The sequence below is a fragment of the Dermacentor albipictus genome, chromosome 3, assembly GCF_038994185.2.
Source record: "Dermacentor albipictus isolate Rhodes 1998 colony chromosome 3, USDA_Dalb.pri_finalv2, whole genome shotgun sequence".
Classification (NCBI taxonomy): Eukaryota; Metazoa; Arthropoda; class Arachnida; order Ixodida; family Ixodidae; genus Dermacentor; species Dermacentor albipictus.
Genome location: NC_091823.1, coordinates 138,486,976 through 138,503,770, shown reverse-complemented (window position 1 = coordinate 138,503,770; position 16,795 = coordinate 138,486,976).

Here is a 16,795-nt window from a genome sequence, read left to right as displayed (position 1 = left end):
TTGTAAGCACGATACTTTCACTTTTCAAAGTATAGTGATCTTAAACAATTCTTGCAAAAACTTTAACGGCATAAATCAGTATAGCACTTCGAGCTCTCACTTGGATTCAGCATTGTCTGTGAAATGCAAGAAACCTCATCAAATTTGGCGGAGTGGTTGTCGAAAATACCTATAGTTCTTCATTGCCATCTATTTTTGCCATCTATTTAGATAGGAGCCCCCGATCAGCAATTGCATCTTAGAGTCAGTACGTTATCTCACCTAAATTCATGCTTTTGCTTCAATATGACTGTTTAACTTTGCAAGTCGGTTATATTCAGCCAAATACCTTGTTATGAATGCAAGAACTTGCAATAATAATGCGCGCATACGGATGCCAATTATCTTACCATATAAAACCATTTAGAACGATACGATTGCGCGCAAAGTTAAATAAAACAGAAATAAAAACCTAGAGACACCCTAGGCAACAAACGCAAAATATATTCAAATCTGTGCACTATTTTTTTTGCTCCCATGAAACAAAACCTTCTCAGTGCGACTGTTCCCGGTAGCGACTTTTGTAGGAACCACTGCGGTTGGCAGCCTCAAATTTATTGATTGGGGACATAGGCAACATACCAACCCAAAGAAGGAATTAAGGGACAGTGACGAGCATAAAACAAAATGCTAACTTTGAAGCGCACAGAAAGCGCTATCTCGCTATAGACACATCTTGTAGGGGTTGTAAATTACTTCAACAGGATAGTTCTATGGTTGCAACGTGAAATTCAGTAGATGATTGAATTAATGAACCACTATGGTGATGCGAATTAGCACATTTGTGCTCTTTCTGATCAGGAAACATTTCGCTCGGCTTGGAAGCAGCCCAGAGGGCTGTCACGAGAATGAGCACGGTGTAGGAGATTTCTTTTGATGTTCTAGAGCTTGCAGACTCCCCACAGCATCACGTTCCAAATGGCTCCTTATTTCCAAGTATGCGAGTTAAACGTGCTTGCTTTTCTTCCTGAGTTATATTATTGTAGTTCTGCCCACCGCTGCCGGGTAAAGTGCTTGACGCGGAACCGACACCGATGCTATTTTCATCGGCGCTGCCTGGACAGAACTACCTACTGTCGCCTGATGATGGAATAGGTGTGCTCTTGGAGCTAAATGACCTTGAAATTCGCTAATGTCAGTCCACAGAAAACGAATTAGGAGAAAATCTCGCGAACATCTCGATACTAAAGAAGGCCAAATAAGTGATGTTGGGCTTGCGACGTGTGCAGGAACGATCACTTATGGCTTTAATGTCACCCGTACGGTAACTTTCCGCTGAAGAGTGCATGAAGCAAATTTCTTTTACCAGTAAAGTACATATTTACTCACTTCGCAATTCCTCGCAAATAAAATACATAAAACCTCTTTGCTTATAATGAATGGTTCCTTAAAACGGCTCTATAGTATGAAGTACCTACCAATGTCAATGTCACGTTTATTGATGTGCGATTGTATCAACTCTATGGTTTTGCTAATCCAAAGTTGCTCTACATCACTGCCCGCTACTGAAATATGTCTGATTATGTTCATGTAACCATGCCCGGAATTTAAGTTGGCTCCGGAGAATAGCAAATGCTCCTTACCAAGAAAGACTCCTATTGCTGGCATCGAGCTTGTTCTACAGTGCATATGCGTCATTCTTTTTAAAATCTGTGTCCGGAAAACGATGTCTAGGATTTAGTATTGTCCCATCGTTCTTCTTGTCATCATTGTTATAACGCCTGTTCTTTTGTTTGTGATGCATACATGCCTCAGCGCTGCCAATGAGCAAAAGGTAGTAACATAAGATGTCAATTGTTTTCGAAGCTCGTTTTTTGTTGTTGCCTTCAACAGTTTTACACAAATTACGTGCACTTAACCATGCTTTTGATTTACCCCTTCGAACCACTTACCCAATAACAGTTGCCGCCTAAACTTTTTAAGGGGAAGTATCGGGGTGCGAAGGAAGATATAGTGACCGGTCATTTGCGCGTTTGCGAGTTAAACGTGCTTGCTTCTCTTCTTAAGTGACATTGTGGTACATCTGCATATTACTGTCTCTTCTAGTGCATGACGTAGACGCAACACCCACGTATTTTGGTGCAGACATGTCTGCACTCTTAGAGCAGTAGCAGATTGGAAAATGGCAAGCGGCCCCCGTGTCCAATAATTGCACCAATGAGCACGCCTTCTCCCCAGGTGCGCGCCATTTGGGCGGAACAGCTGCGAACCCGTCGCCAGAAGGGTGCTATACGTCGCACTTAGTTGCGAGTGTTGTGGCTTTGATACCCAGAGGATCTGAGAACCCAAAATTATCGTAGGGTCTTCTGACTCACTCTAAACGAAATCTTACTGCATAGATCATATATATTGGCCATTTTCGAACTCCAAAATTAGGGTATCACTTAACAGTCCTCGCAAAACGCACAAGTGGAGATTTATTTTAGTTTGAGACAAATAACTGTATATACCCTCGATATTGTTGTTCAATTATAGCTGGTATTATATGTAGTTTGTTATTGTAGCACGGGAGCGTTATTTTCTAGTGAGAGCCAAGTAAAGGAAGATCACTTTGCGTGACCTTGCTATAAGCTTCCTACAAAATCGTTCCCCTTAACACTAGAGTGAGACCCCTCTCCGCGTTTCCGTGGGGCTTCACGAAGTTTATTATATATGGAGTGGCTATAGTGGAAAAGAACAATATTGGGTGCGACTACCAATCCTGCCGCCAAAGAAGCTGCCTTGTTAATGTCCTTAATATATGTCCAGCTCAAGTAAAATTGGAAGCATGGTACATTTTATATTGGCGATGGCTCCTTTTTATGTAATCTATTGTTGTGGAATATGTTATCCAATAGTGTATTCAGGCGGGTTAGCTGCTTACCGCAAAACTCATTAATTTTTATTTAGACCGAAAAGACAATTTATGCTGAAGATCGGCCACATATTTTATACTTCAAAATTAAATACAAAGATTTAAATTCAAATGGTGATGACCCAATCTTCACGGGCTGCCATTAGCAGCATTGAATCTGATAAAACAATTCTGCGATAATTTTCTGTACAGATAAGTCAAAATGGCTGTATCGTCACGTTGTAGCTACGGTGAGGGACACAGCAGCAAACCTTAGTCACGAAAATTGCCCTTTATTTGGCGAACTTTGGCACAGAAAATAAAGCATATCGCAAAACCAAGCGTTTTCTCGTGCCTTCTAGTCAGAAATATCGCAGTTTTAACAACGTAGGTTGTTACAGGCTCACTCCAATAGCTATTTTGTTTGCTGATGCTCTCCGCCACTACCGCCGCTGGGGTTAATCGCAGCTACCACCAGGAATAAGAAAACACACGCAGTTCCCAGCGGGATTGAACCCGGGCCCCCTGCGTGGGAGTCAGCTACTCTACCACTGTGCCTCGTCACTGCTTGCTAGCTGCTACAGAAACATACCCCATACAGAGGTCCAGCGCTCGAGGAATCACACGATGCGTAATGCGCGCTGCATCAAATCCAACTTGTGCGAATGCTTCCTAGCGACGACACGTCCCATACGTCTGCACGTGTGTTGTGAATGCCTTCACAGCGCAGATATCTGCCCTCACCTCAGCACCAGTGTTGGCGCTTTTAGACCCAGCCGCAAAACCAAAGCTTCGCACCGTCACAAATCGCCGTTGCATTGGTGCTATTCTCCCGCCTCCGATCGGTTCTCTTCAACGCACGTCGAACCAAAGTCCCTTTATGATTGTCGACGCAGGGATGCCTACTTGCCTCCGGGCTCAATAGTCCAGCTCTGGGTTCTTTCTTATTGTGTTGGCATCTGCGAGAAGCTCCTGTTACGCTATGTTAAGCCAATTGACTCCTGCGCCAAATAACACCGGTCATGTATGAAGTATCTTCGCTGTCGTCTAAGTCATCAACTGCCGCCAAGTGACATTGTACATGTTTCCCGCCTTGAACTTTTTAACTCGGACACGCGGTGTGAGCCATAGCAAGAACCGAGACAGTGGTTCACCGGGGGTTTTGTCATGGATGAGCAATGAGGACGACAACCATTAAGGCATGACTGAATGCTCGCTTTAGGCGGAAGCCAATACGTTTTTCCTGTGTATCTTCACGAGTACCAGCCAGTTACTGCTACTCCTCGTAAGAACAACAGTAATGTAAGAACTGCTGTACCACCACGCTGTTTGTAATGGGCAGCAAGAATCAAGCAATCTCCCTTTAAGTATTACAAAATAACAATTGGTATAAAGTTTGTAAACAGGGATATGGTGCCTCAGAAAGGCTGGCCAATGTTTCGATAGGAGGACCGATCTTCGTCAAAAGCGGCCTCGTCATCCTCGGCGTGTTAGTTTTAGAGGGTTAGTGCAGTGACGTCACATGTGGGTGTTGTCACTGGCGGCTGGTTTTAAAGAGAGAGACTACCAGAGGAAACAAGCGCTGTCGTCCGACGTCTGTGAGCTTCATTCCCAAGACGAGGGGACAAGAGTGTGAGTGGGCATGCGGGGAGAAAATAAAAGAAACAAAAGCAGAAAAAGAAGAAAAAGAAAAAAGGAGAAAAAAAGGGGGTGGGTGAAGCCAGGGCGTCACCAAGACAGAGAAGAACGAGGGAGAGTTAAAGAAAAAGAAAAAGAAAAACAAAATTTTTAAGAAATACGGGGGCTTGGGAGCGTGTTGGGATGCCAGAGGTTAGGAAGCATTCAGGGGGAGTCGTTGGCGCCATGTTGTTGTGGCATTAGAAGGGCCGGTCAGGCGGTCAGTGCGTGAGTATCACAAAGGACAAAAAAGAAAACCACACACACACAAATACAAAAAAAACATGAGTTGAAAGTGGCCTGGGTAGCATAGCACCAATACGTCGAGTAGTTTTGAAATAGCTAAGATGGCGACGAGGAGTCTGCGATGCAATGTATGGGGTGACTGAAAGGCAGCGGCATGGTCTTTCAAGGGGCATTGCCCCAGTCGCTCAACGCCAAACTACAAAGAGGAAGTTGGGAACCAATCCCTGTGGCCGCCCCAGGTGCTCAACATGCAAACACAATCTACTACTACAGTAAAAATTACAGCGTCGAATTACACAAACAAGGTAACTTCAGCTTTCACCTGCACATCAAGCAACGTAGTCTACTGTCTAGAATGTGCCGCTTGTAGCAAACAATACATAGGTGAGACTGGACAACAAATTAATACAACACTCAACGGTCACCGCGCGGACACAAAACACAATTTACCCAAAGCAGTAGCCAGCCACTTTAATGAACATGGTCATATATTTGACAAAGGAAGGCTCTATATACTACAAACAAATTTCCGTTCCCCTCGCGAAAGGAAGTATACGGAATCATACCACATACACAAGTTTAATTGTCTACACCCGAGAGGAATTAATTTGGCACGCGGCAACTTAGAATCTTTAAAAGCGGTAACTTAAATCTGAAATTCTCATATCATCAACCAAGACACAAAACACATTAGGCCACCAGCTAACCTTAATTCTTAACCTCACCTACTCTTCCATATGGAGAAATTTTTTTTTCCTTTCTACTACTCAATTTGATGTACCCATTCAGGTTTTCACGTCTATACCAACTTTACGACCCCCTTCTTCCATGTACACTTGTCCCCGCCCGCTTCTGCGCGCGTCACCCTCCTGTTTGTTATTCCGGTTTCGGTCCCCCGCCCCCCTCTCTTTTCCCTTCGTTTTTCTTTTAATCAATTTTTTTGAAACGCGCTCATCAACACATTCCGAAGTCAATATGCCTTTTTCAGTGCCTCAACCCAGAGTATCACCATTTCTGGATGGCGCCGTAACGGCACCTACGTTGAGCAAGTGGGGCAATGCCCCTTGAAAGACCATGCCGCTGCCTTTCAGTCACCCCATACATTGCACCGCAGACTCCTCGTCGCCATTTTAACTATTTCAAAATTACTCGACATATTGCTGCTATGCTACCCAGGCCACTTTCAACTCATGTTTTTTTTTGTGTTTGTGTGTGTGTGGTTTTTTTTTACTTTTGTGTTACTTGCGCACTGACCGCCTGACCGGCCTTTCTAATGCCACAAGAACATGCCGCCAACGACTCCCCCTGAATGCTTCCTAACCTCTCGCATCCCAACACGCTCCCAAGCCCCCGTCTTTCTTAAAAATTTTGTTTTTCTTTTTCTTTTTCTTTAACTCTCCCCCGTTCTTCTCAGTAGTGCCAAGAAGGAATACTGACACAAGGAATAGAGTAAATGTGTTTGCGTACTAAAGTATGCCATACCGAATATCTTATTAGGCCTATTGGGAAAAATACTAGCATAAATGGTAACACAGAGAATACAGGAAATATATAAGTATGTAACAGAGTAATAAAATATCATATCAAGAGAATTGCACTAGTTAGATAATAAGCAATTAAAAAATTCAACGGGAAATTGTTCATTGAGTAATGCGCTGCAATGTGAAGCTGAAATAATAGCAGGATAAGTTTGTTCATGACCCAACAACATAACTGAATAAGAATTTAAATGAACGTACTGCAAAATAATTTATAAAAAATAGATGACGTAGAAATGTTAATGTGGGCTTCGATATATCTTACGGAACCATACACGATGTGAATTGTGCCACATTTTTCCACAATCGTCCAAGAGTGACAGAAGCCTTATCACTGCGTGTGAGGATCTTCAGCGAAGAAATCGCTGTCACCCTTCTTGAAAACCCGCCGATGGCTCCGGCCAAGACAGTAAGACCTTGGCTGTGGAAGCAGATAGATTGTGACGCATCTTTTGCCGAAGTGACAAAGAAGGCTCCTGAAATACACACAAAAACGCACTTCTTGCAAGTTCAATCAATGTACTCCTGCCCAGAATTTAACATTGGTGCGTCATTATTCCACGGAGGCGTTTCCTATGCTGGAGTCGGCCCATCCTTCATGGAATCCGGCTGTTTTCACACGGAACCAAGTATTTTTACCGTGGAGGCCTACGCACTCTCATCGGCTGTACCACACATCAAGTAAGTAAAACTACAACAGGGAATAATATTTTCACATTCATTAGGCGTTGTCGAAACCATAATTTCCCTACAAAAGAATAACACTCCTACCTTTACTGAACTTTATTTCAACCTCTGCTATTTGTGCGCATCTCATGAATATGTATTAAGCTGTCTCTCTGGTCACAGAGGCAAGCTTGCCGACGGTATAGCCACATCACTAAATACAAAATTCTTCTTCTGTCCGTAATTCTTCTATACATGTCCCCGTCACAGATTGAAAGCCATTTCTGCGCAGTAAACTGAGGGGCCATTGGCAACGTACATGGAACTCTGAATGACTTCATGTTATTAAGCCAAACACACGAAGAAAAATACGACAGACTGAGGTTTCTTTCAGCCGCTTTAGGATAGATAATACTTATGCCGATCACGCTTACATATTAACCTTTGATTATTCGCCGGTCTGGAAAAAATGTGGCAAGCCGATTAAAGTACCGCAAGTCTTGTTAGATTGCAGAGAAATAGAAGCTCAACGAAGAAAATGCTTTTTGCCAGCATATAGCAACGCATACCCCTCCAACCCGAAATATTCTTCGGAATTGAACGAATATTGGACGGTAATTCAGTTTTAACGCTCTCACGAGTTGTTAGAAAATTGAACGCGATCTGACCAATGTATGTACTGCGCACGCTCTCACTAGAAATCGCTACTGCGATAGCATTTTTGCAAAGCCCGTGATTCCTAGCCCTTGCGTTCAAAAGCTTACTGATGAGAAACGAGTGCCACTGTTTCCCACGTGTTTAGTAAATCGTCCCTTGCTAACGGAGCATTTTTGTTATTAGCATACGTCACTAGTCATCATTATATTATAACCTCTACATTTTACCCACTTTAGAGCGACTGATATTTCTTGCGTCTCTACAGACAACTTAAATTTAACATTCACATCCTAATTCATAACCTGACATTTCTCGCCTTATAGCGTCGACATTTCATTTATTATCTTTTGCTTGGCGCTCTTCGGCCACATCTCGCCCTTGAGCCAAAAACACCCGCAGATTATCATATTTCACGCGCAGCAGTTTCATATACTATAAACTCTATGCAAACACGCAGAAATATTAAGCAAATGTTGCATGCGATATTAGGGATGGTGAGTCACATCTTGCACACATCGCTGTGTCAGCGTGCTGCATTGTAAGTGATCTCTCGACATTATAAAAAGTCAAACGTGCTTGGAACGAAGACATTTACAACGGAATGAACCGTATAGCAAAAGATTCCGTACGTCCTCACCAATATTTTCTGATTTATATGTATTGTGAACGCCTGTACAGCAATCGGACCACTACAGTGAATTTGCTTGCGCATCTGAGATACTTAGGCGTCCCTGACGACTTATTTCTGGCTTTACAACGAACAACCGTTGAAGCACCACGATTGCCTTCGGGAGCAGGCACTGAGCTGCGGTGAGTTCTAGTGCGTGTCTTTGGCACATAGCGTTTCAGTCCTGCTGCGCAGCCCGAGGAAATATTTACATTGTTCGCCGCTTGTTTCTGCACAGGACAAGCTGTCACGATTCATGAATACGCCACAGTTAATGACGATGATCTTGTAGAAACTGGCGCCCTACCATGAAGTCAGAGCTGCCAGATACGAGGTGGAAGCGGATGCTGATCAAGCCAGCAGTTCTTAGCACGCTTTGAACGAACCCAAAATTTAAAACGTAGGCAATAGTGGCGTTCACCATCCTGAAGCTGCACTCTGGATTACTTCTGGTTTTTCCCCAAGGTGTTTGCTACAATGCCGGCTGCATTCGCATTCTTCTTGCAACAAAGTATACCGAAGAAATGGGCGTCTTATTTCTGTAAATATCAGTCATGTACATGCTATGAACACACCTAACCTGCTTTGACTGGTATGGTATGCCATACATAAAACGAACTGAACAGTGCAACGATGAATTTCTGCCGTAAAAAGGCGTTCAACAGTTTTGTCTAATGATGCTATCGCACAAGGGGATTGATTTAAAGATACAAATATATATTTATGGTGACGATGCACAGATTTTGGGAAATCGGTCATGTCCCGCTAGGAAAAGAAGTACATGAAATGAAAAGTCAAATCGCGAGCATAGAAACAGCATACTCAACATGACTATACAAGTCGTTCAGCCACTCGTCAAAGAAATGAACCAATGGACGTGGGACATTTCTGTAAACAATCTACGCCTAGAAAATGTCACCCATCCGTATGCTTCCGCATAGCCTGTGAACTATCTACAGGGCTTGAAATGGTGACTGTAGTATCAGTCATCACGTGGAGCGAAGCTGATGTATTCTGCCTGATGGGAGGAACGCGCACCTTCGCCGACGAGGTTGTTCAGACATTGGTTCGCTTTTTGCACGTATTTGCTGCCGCATTAGAGCGCGTCGTACACTATAGCAACTACATTCCCAACAAAAGGTTGAACGTGCTCCATAAAACATGATTCAACACTCCGCGGTTGCTTTGTGGCTATGGTGTTGGGCCGCTAAACACGAAACCCCGGGATCGAATCTCGCTAATCGAAAACATCCGTGCACTTAAATTTAGTGCATGTCAAAGAACCGCAGGTGTTCCAAATTTCCGGAGTCCCCCACTATGGCCTGTCTCTTCATTAAATTGAGGTTCTTGCACGTAAATACCCACAATTAAATTTTTTAAGCATGATTCATATCTGCTCTCTCCACAGGTTGGCCGTTCACATAGCGTTGTCTGTTTCTCCGGTGAGGAGAAAGGCGTATATCCGGCCATCAAAAAACCACCATAGGTCATGACCATGTATTGATGGTAAGCAATTACTCAGGACAGTGAATTTGAGAATCGACATCTAACAATTTTCAAACAAATGCACCTTGTTATTCTGTGCTAATGCAGTATTGCCTGAAACCATATTTTTTTGAGTTCTTAAATCATTTCGCTAAAGAAACAACAAGCTGTTCTCGCTATATTTCCATGCAGTCATCAAGCATATATACTGTTTTCATTTTTAAAAAAAGTTCCATTTTCTAAGCTGACTAACTCTCCGCTTTATCTGAGACCACTCGATAAAACTCGCAAAAATGGGATCGGTAGAGTGTATTTTGAGCTAACGTAATTGTCTGCATCAGCCTGGTTTTAAATATTCGCGGTGTTTCTTGTCTTCAAGACGCCTACCAGCCATCATCTTCTCCTAAAGTCAGAGGAGCAGAGCGAATATGCTCAAACATGCACTTAAGTATATCAATCTGCTACCGTGGTTTGTGATAGATGACATGCAAAGCATTTGCAATGCACACGTTAGTTTTGGAATCAGAATTTGAATTCGTATTTTGAATAAAGTTCATGCAATTTGTGACATCTTTACCACCTGCTGATCATGGCTCTCTGACGTCACTATTCGTGTTAGAACCAGAAGTTGTCAAAATAGCCGCTGCATGAGGCTGCATCCTTAGTTACTTCTGTTGATAACTTACATTTTTACACCACGCCGAAAAGATGGCGTCATTTTTATGAGGACTCCATTCAGGAAAAAAGAAGATCTGCTTATTTTACGATGTTGCCGTGAGAACCGCCACAATTCCTGCTGCATATTTTGTCTTTGGTAAGTTATTCTATGCGTACTATCGGCCACGCACATCTTGCGAAAAAAGTTTGCCGAAGCGGTTGTACCTTCATGCTAGCCAAGATTGAATCCTACAGCAGGCGAAAAATTATCAATCCCTAAATTCATAGACCATTTCTCCATCAACAAAAGAAAACCAGCAGTGTTGAGCGATAGCTTTGCTCTGGACTTTCTGCGACAGCAGACTTCTGCCACATTGGATGTCGCTATCGTGTTGTTAGGTTGCTTGCGCCTAAAATATTTTCTCTCATTCCCGATTACCACAATTCTGAGAGGCTACCTCACTGGCGAGATGGTTCCAAGAATGGAAATAACGATTTGCAAAGCAACAATATTATGAAATAATAATACACATTTCTCTTAAAATTTTTAAATTACAGGTTTGTAGATAATTCATCCTGTGGCGGTATGTCTTCAACAGTAATGATATAGTTTGCAGGAAACGGTGGTTGGATTTGAAGAAGCCATCTGGCCATTGGCAACCTCAGATGCTCTAACATTACGATGGATGTCACTAGCTGAAGAACAGTGATTTTTCACATGTGGTAGTTGGGTGAAATAAAGATTTCTTTTCCGACCATACTTACGTTCTTGTTTTACTTGTCTACTCAACTGGCCGTCCATACTTTTACGCTGACGACAGGGCGACAGTGAGTGCCACTGTCGTCGATGGTAGTATTGTGTCGTCATCAGGCCTGCACTTCATCCTAAGCTTCAGCGAAGAAAGGTGAGCGTTTGAAACAACACTTCGGCTACCGTGGCAGGTGGGATTGAGAATCATGTTACTGCTGCTTTCTGCATTTGGGAGCCCAAAATACGAACCATTGCGCTGTTGCATTCTAAAGTGAAGAGCTCTTAATGCCGGCCCACAAGGAACGTCCTTCTGGCGAAAAAGCGGCGGCTGGCTGCAAGAACGTAGCTGTTGGATGCCAATTAATGCGGGCTTGATATTGAACAGCCGAACGCAAGTGGGCAGCTTGTTACAACCAGGGCTTCACTTTATCCGACATCCGGTCGTCAAAATTTGACGCACCCTGATACACTCGCAACGTTCTTTGCTCAAAGTTGATGCGATGTATCGCACTACGGCGAGAGTCATAATCGATCGTATTGCTATCTCGACCCATAATATCCGAGAATTCTGCTTAGTTTTTTAATATCGTGCAGGCATTGAAGTTCACGAGGTGCCTTCAATACAGGTGATGGCACTCCTCCTTACGCCAGCGGTGTAAGACGCCAGTGGCTTCCAGGACGATGTTTCTGTTGCGCTGGAAGCAGCTGCCGCACGTGCGGTGTTGTGCTAACATCTCGCAAACGCGTATTTTTAAAAACCATTTTAGAAACTTTAAGATGCTGGTGGTGCGAGTCGAGTAAGTTTTGGAGTGATAAATTGGGGGTGAGACGCCTAATTACTCACGTACCCGGCCTCCCTCACCAGCGTTCATCAAAGCCCCTATTCATCAGACCGGGCAAGCTCTGCTTTTTTCCTATCATTTTTAAGAGGCAAGCATAATGAAGCAAAGATGAATACTACTGTGGACTACATGGAGAAAACTTCATATGGGGCACTCAACGAAATTAAGCATCAGGAGCTCGAGTGTTGCTTCAAACAGCACAACAAATGTTTTGACCAGTTGGAGATCCTGTACAGCTGGTTATGCGTTCTTTTTAAAGAAGTAGGTGGCTTGTGTAATATAAGAAATTGCTTCTTTTCTATTGAGTATAGTCAATTTATTTTCTTGGTCTCCTATCATATCCCAAAGTTCAACAAGAGACCGAGACGATAGCTTGTTGTATCGGTGTAAAATTTTACGCAGATTTGTAAGCTTGCGATTTCAAATGTTGCAAATTGGTACGCAAATAACATCGTGTGATGCCACCCTCACACCTATCATTATTTTCCGCACTTCCACTATTCAGTGAAAGTGTTAAACGGTCCTCTTTTGTACGTTCAATGCCAGAGCTGTCCGTAAAGTTTAATCTGTGCATAATGAATCCACCAGATGGGCTAGATTCCCAGCTCTTTTGCCATCATACGTCGTGCAATGTGAAGGGATGCCAAAAATCGCTTGTAATTATTTAACGCTTCCATAGATCAAGTATGACGACATCGGCAGAACAAAGCTCCAAGCTATGGCGTTTTATAGATGTCACAAGAGTAAATTTCGCGACTTCTTTCCTTTCAATGCTTAACTATTGCATGCTAGATACATAAACGACCTTTCGCATGATACTTTAACACAATTGGAAATTGATAATGGAGTCCTGGCCCATAGTACCATGCGGGTAGACAAAGCAGGTACGTACCTTGTCTCTAAGAAGAAATCGATACCTTATATATAGCAGCTTCCTGACGTGACATCGCTATTTGAGAGAGAAATATAGGTGAATATTTTGCTCTACGTAAGTTTCTGGTAAATTCGCTGGCAACTGTTATGTATTATCATTCTCTATCAGTAAGCCCAAAACTCTCTTCATCCTGAGACACTAGTGTTATTCATACATTCGCGTAATCATCTGCAATGATTTTTAGGGTTTGCTTGCATTGCGCACCAGGTCTCACTGCCTTGTTTTAAATAATATGTCTGGCACACTTGCGGAAGCGCCATTTCCTGACCTGATTTTATGAATGCAGCTGCCTTCGACTCATTCAACTACTAGCATAGGTTTACAAGTTTCGATTTTGGAAGATACTACAAAAATGACATATTTATTAGACCTAAATCGTCGGGACAATTCATGTTATTTCAGACGTAATTCCAAAGCTTGTGTCAGTAAACTGCCAAGCTGTATTTAACACTTTATTTTTCTGGACAGGTGTTGTCTGATAACCTCTCACCATATATGCTACATCCCTTTGCAGTGTCCATCGTCTTCCAGAGCACTTGCAATGAAAACGCACCGTATTTTTTGACACTGGATTGCCCTGGAGATGCTGGCGCGCGCTGGGAGTCAGAGGGACACCGGTGAGATTACTGGAAAAGAGCGGAGCCACACTGGAAGTAGACGCTGGTTTTACTGCTATGACATTGGGGCCACCTGGTATGTTCTGGGATAGTGTTTATTCTCACGGGAGTTAACTGACTCCTACCAGAAACTGCGCTGGTTGCCTTAGTGCCGCACTAGTTCCAGTCTGCAAGGATCATAGAGCGCTTTTGAATAAGAAATGCTTGATGAAATCTTATCGGGAAATTATAGTCGATTGTCCTTAACATTGCTATATTTACAGGTCATGAGTGTCGGTTTTGTCTCACAGCTTGGAATAAAGCCGAGTGAGCTGCTTCGTTAAAATATGCACATGTAACACTGCAGACTATCTGTTTCATTTCGTTTTTGAGTTTGCGGATTTCTATGTTCTAGACTGAAAATACGCAAGGGCAAATAACGCCTGACTCTACATCTTTATTTCTTTTATGTTTTTATCCGTTTGGCGTCAACAAGGGCTCATATATTGCTTAGCCGCAGTGCACGTTCAACTTTCGTGCGCGTTCAACGCCCTTACGTCAGTATCCATGACGTGTTCCAGTAATGGCTTTATATTTCTTTGTAAACGAAGGCACAATTGATGACTGCGAGTTGTGGGCGTGTTGTCGAGTCGACATGTAAGAAAGGAGCACAGCAGTGGTTCGGACGGGTTCCAATTGGGGACGCCTGCCGCTGACTGATATTATCGCACAGACAAGAAAATTGAGGCAATTTCTGCACTTCAACATTCCCTAGAATATTACAAAATAATAGTAAAAACATTCTAATGCTCAAATGCAGACGTTTTAACATTCACCAAGTACCCGCGCCGAGATTTTGCCCTTCCACTGAAAGTTAGAACCAGCGAATCTGCTGAGTCCTTCTACATGCTATCGATCTGTCTGGGCTCAGGATTGAAGAAGTGTAACGAGGAAAAATGCTCTGCAGTTAAAATTGTTTTCTACAGTGTAAGCCGTAAAAGCTATGAACGCTGATGTGACGAGCTAAGAGCATACGTGTATGTGCTCTCGCCGAATGCTGCCAACCGCACTAGCCGACGCTTCGCTAAAGGAAATAAATGTCTGACTACTGTTACCGGGACTGTGGAGGTAGCATGGCCGTGGCGGTATGCAGCTTGACCAGTGGTTGTCGGCTCGCACCGCTGGCACCAGTTGTTAGAAAATGCGCATTTTTAAGCGGCTTACGAGTCTCCAGGGAGCCATGCATAGGAAACGGTGGTGACGTAACGGTGAACAAGGAACATTTAATTACATCTTTACAGAGCGCTCAGCTCTATAAGCATCCTGGTGGAGAGAGACATGCACTCTAGCTTGCTCAAGTCTGCTGAAGTCCGCTGGCGGGAGCATCCTATAGAGAGTATCGAACGCCCTTGCTCAGGTTGAGATAGCGAACCCTCTGCGCTCTTGCGGCCGCCGCTCGTTACATGGTAACCAGTTCAACGGATTTTCTAACCGCCACTGACCCAACAGAGGGAAAGGTATTGACGCGCACACAAGCACACCGCCGCTGCCTTCCTTGGCGAGGAGAAGAAACACACGAAGCTTAAAGGAGGCCTGAACCACCCCTCTGGCTTGGTGAAGTAACATAGTCCGCGGGTAGCATATGCTGTTGTGAACATCTCAGCCAAGTTCTGCTGTCGTACGCGATCCCTGGACATCGCAAGCGGTAGCGGTGAAATTCTGGGCTTGTGATGAGGCAGCGCAGGATGCCATGGTTTGGGCCTCTTGGTAAGTAAGAGAGGAGGAGAGCAAAATGAGTCTTGTAGAAATAGTCAGGAACATGGATGAAAATAATTGGGCAGCTAAAGGGCTGCAGTATGTGCACCTGAAACGCGTGGAAATTGAATGGACGAAGAGGCCAAGAAAGTTAGCAACCAAGTACAGGGCCGCTGAAACGGTAAATCAAAATGCAGCATCCATCAAAAAGAAAGTGAGTAAAATAGAGTGAATTCGATGCAAGGAATGAAAACAACAAAAATTAATGGGGATTTACAAGAATGAGAAGAAAGAAATTAGAAGAAAAAATCTGCACGACAACACAAAGGGCAGTCATTGGCTTGCTATTTGAGGCTCGAACTGGTTGCCTAAGAACAAATTCATAAGAGGATCAAATATTCGCAACAGGATGAGGCGTGTGCCTGGTGCAGAGAAAATACGGTGACCACTCAGCACATCTTAAGCGGAATCCGAAGATATCCACCCAGTGAGGTCCGTGGGCAACGTAAACCCTTCAGAACGTGGATTTAAAGTGGACAGAAAGACCAACCAGTCAGCATTGGAGATGAGAAAGAGACGTTTGGTGCAACAAAATGGCAGTGGCTTCGCTTGGCTATGCCAGGAAATACGTAGCGAAAGCTAAGGCATACCATGGTTAGCCCTGGGTAATCTTGATTGCAAGTCCAGGCTATTCTGGTCATCTAGCTATGTTGCGGCGTTTAGCCAGTCCTTCGGCGCGCTGTTCGTCTGTTTTCTGGGCGATTCGCTTCCTCGTCGTCTCGTTCCGATGTAGATTCCAGGCCTCCTCCTGCTTATCACAATTGTCGCCTTCCATACTGCCGCCTCAACTGTCGTTGCGGGACACATGAGCTCTCCTTTTCAATCCTCCTACATATTATCAGGCATGTGACGCAGCTGGCGAGGTGATGGGAGGCGAACGCAACGACGAAGAACGTGGTGTGACGTCATGTGCCTCCTCGCAGCACCACCACGGCGAAATCGCAAGTTCGCGGCCAGTAAAGCGCTCGCTTTAAAAAAGCAGGAAAGAGATTCATATGACCGTATCCGTGACATGTATGCAGGAAGCGGTACAAGGTCGATACAGAAGCTTTGAGGGAGGGGTAAAGGATTAAGAAGATGTATACGTAAATGCTAGAATTAAAAGCATGCATTAGCTTTTTGTGTGACCCATGGTGACGCTTAGAACAGCGCTCCGGTGATGTCAGACAATGGAGTCGCCTTTGTCCTCTGCTACACTCCGACAAAAATAGCTACATGTTCCTGCCATTGCTCGCACTCTGATTGCGTGCAGGCTTAGCACGGCGCTGTTTGATTCCTATATGTATTTTTTCGCTTTGCTTTTAGAACTACAAATGCCAACGTTAGGAGGACAACAAACGTTTCAAATTTATACTATATTTTCTGTAACAGCCCTTTGTGTTAGCCCAGCGG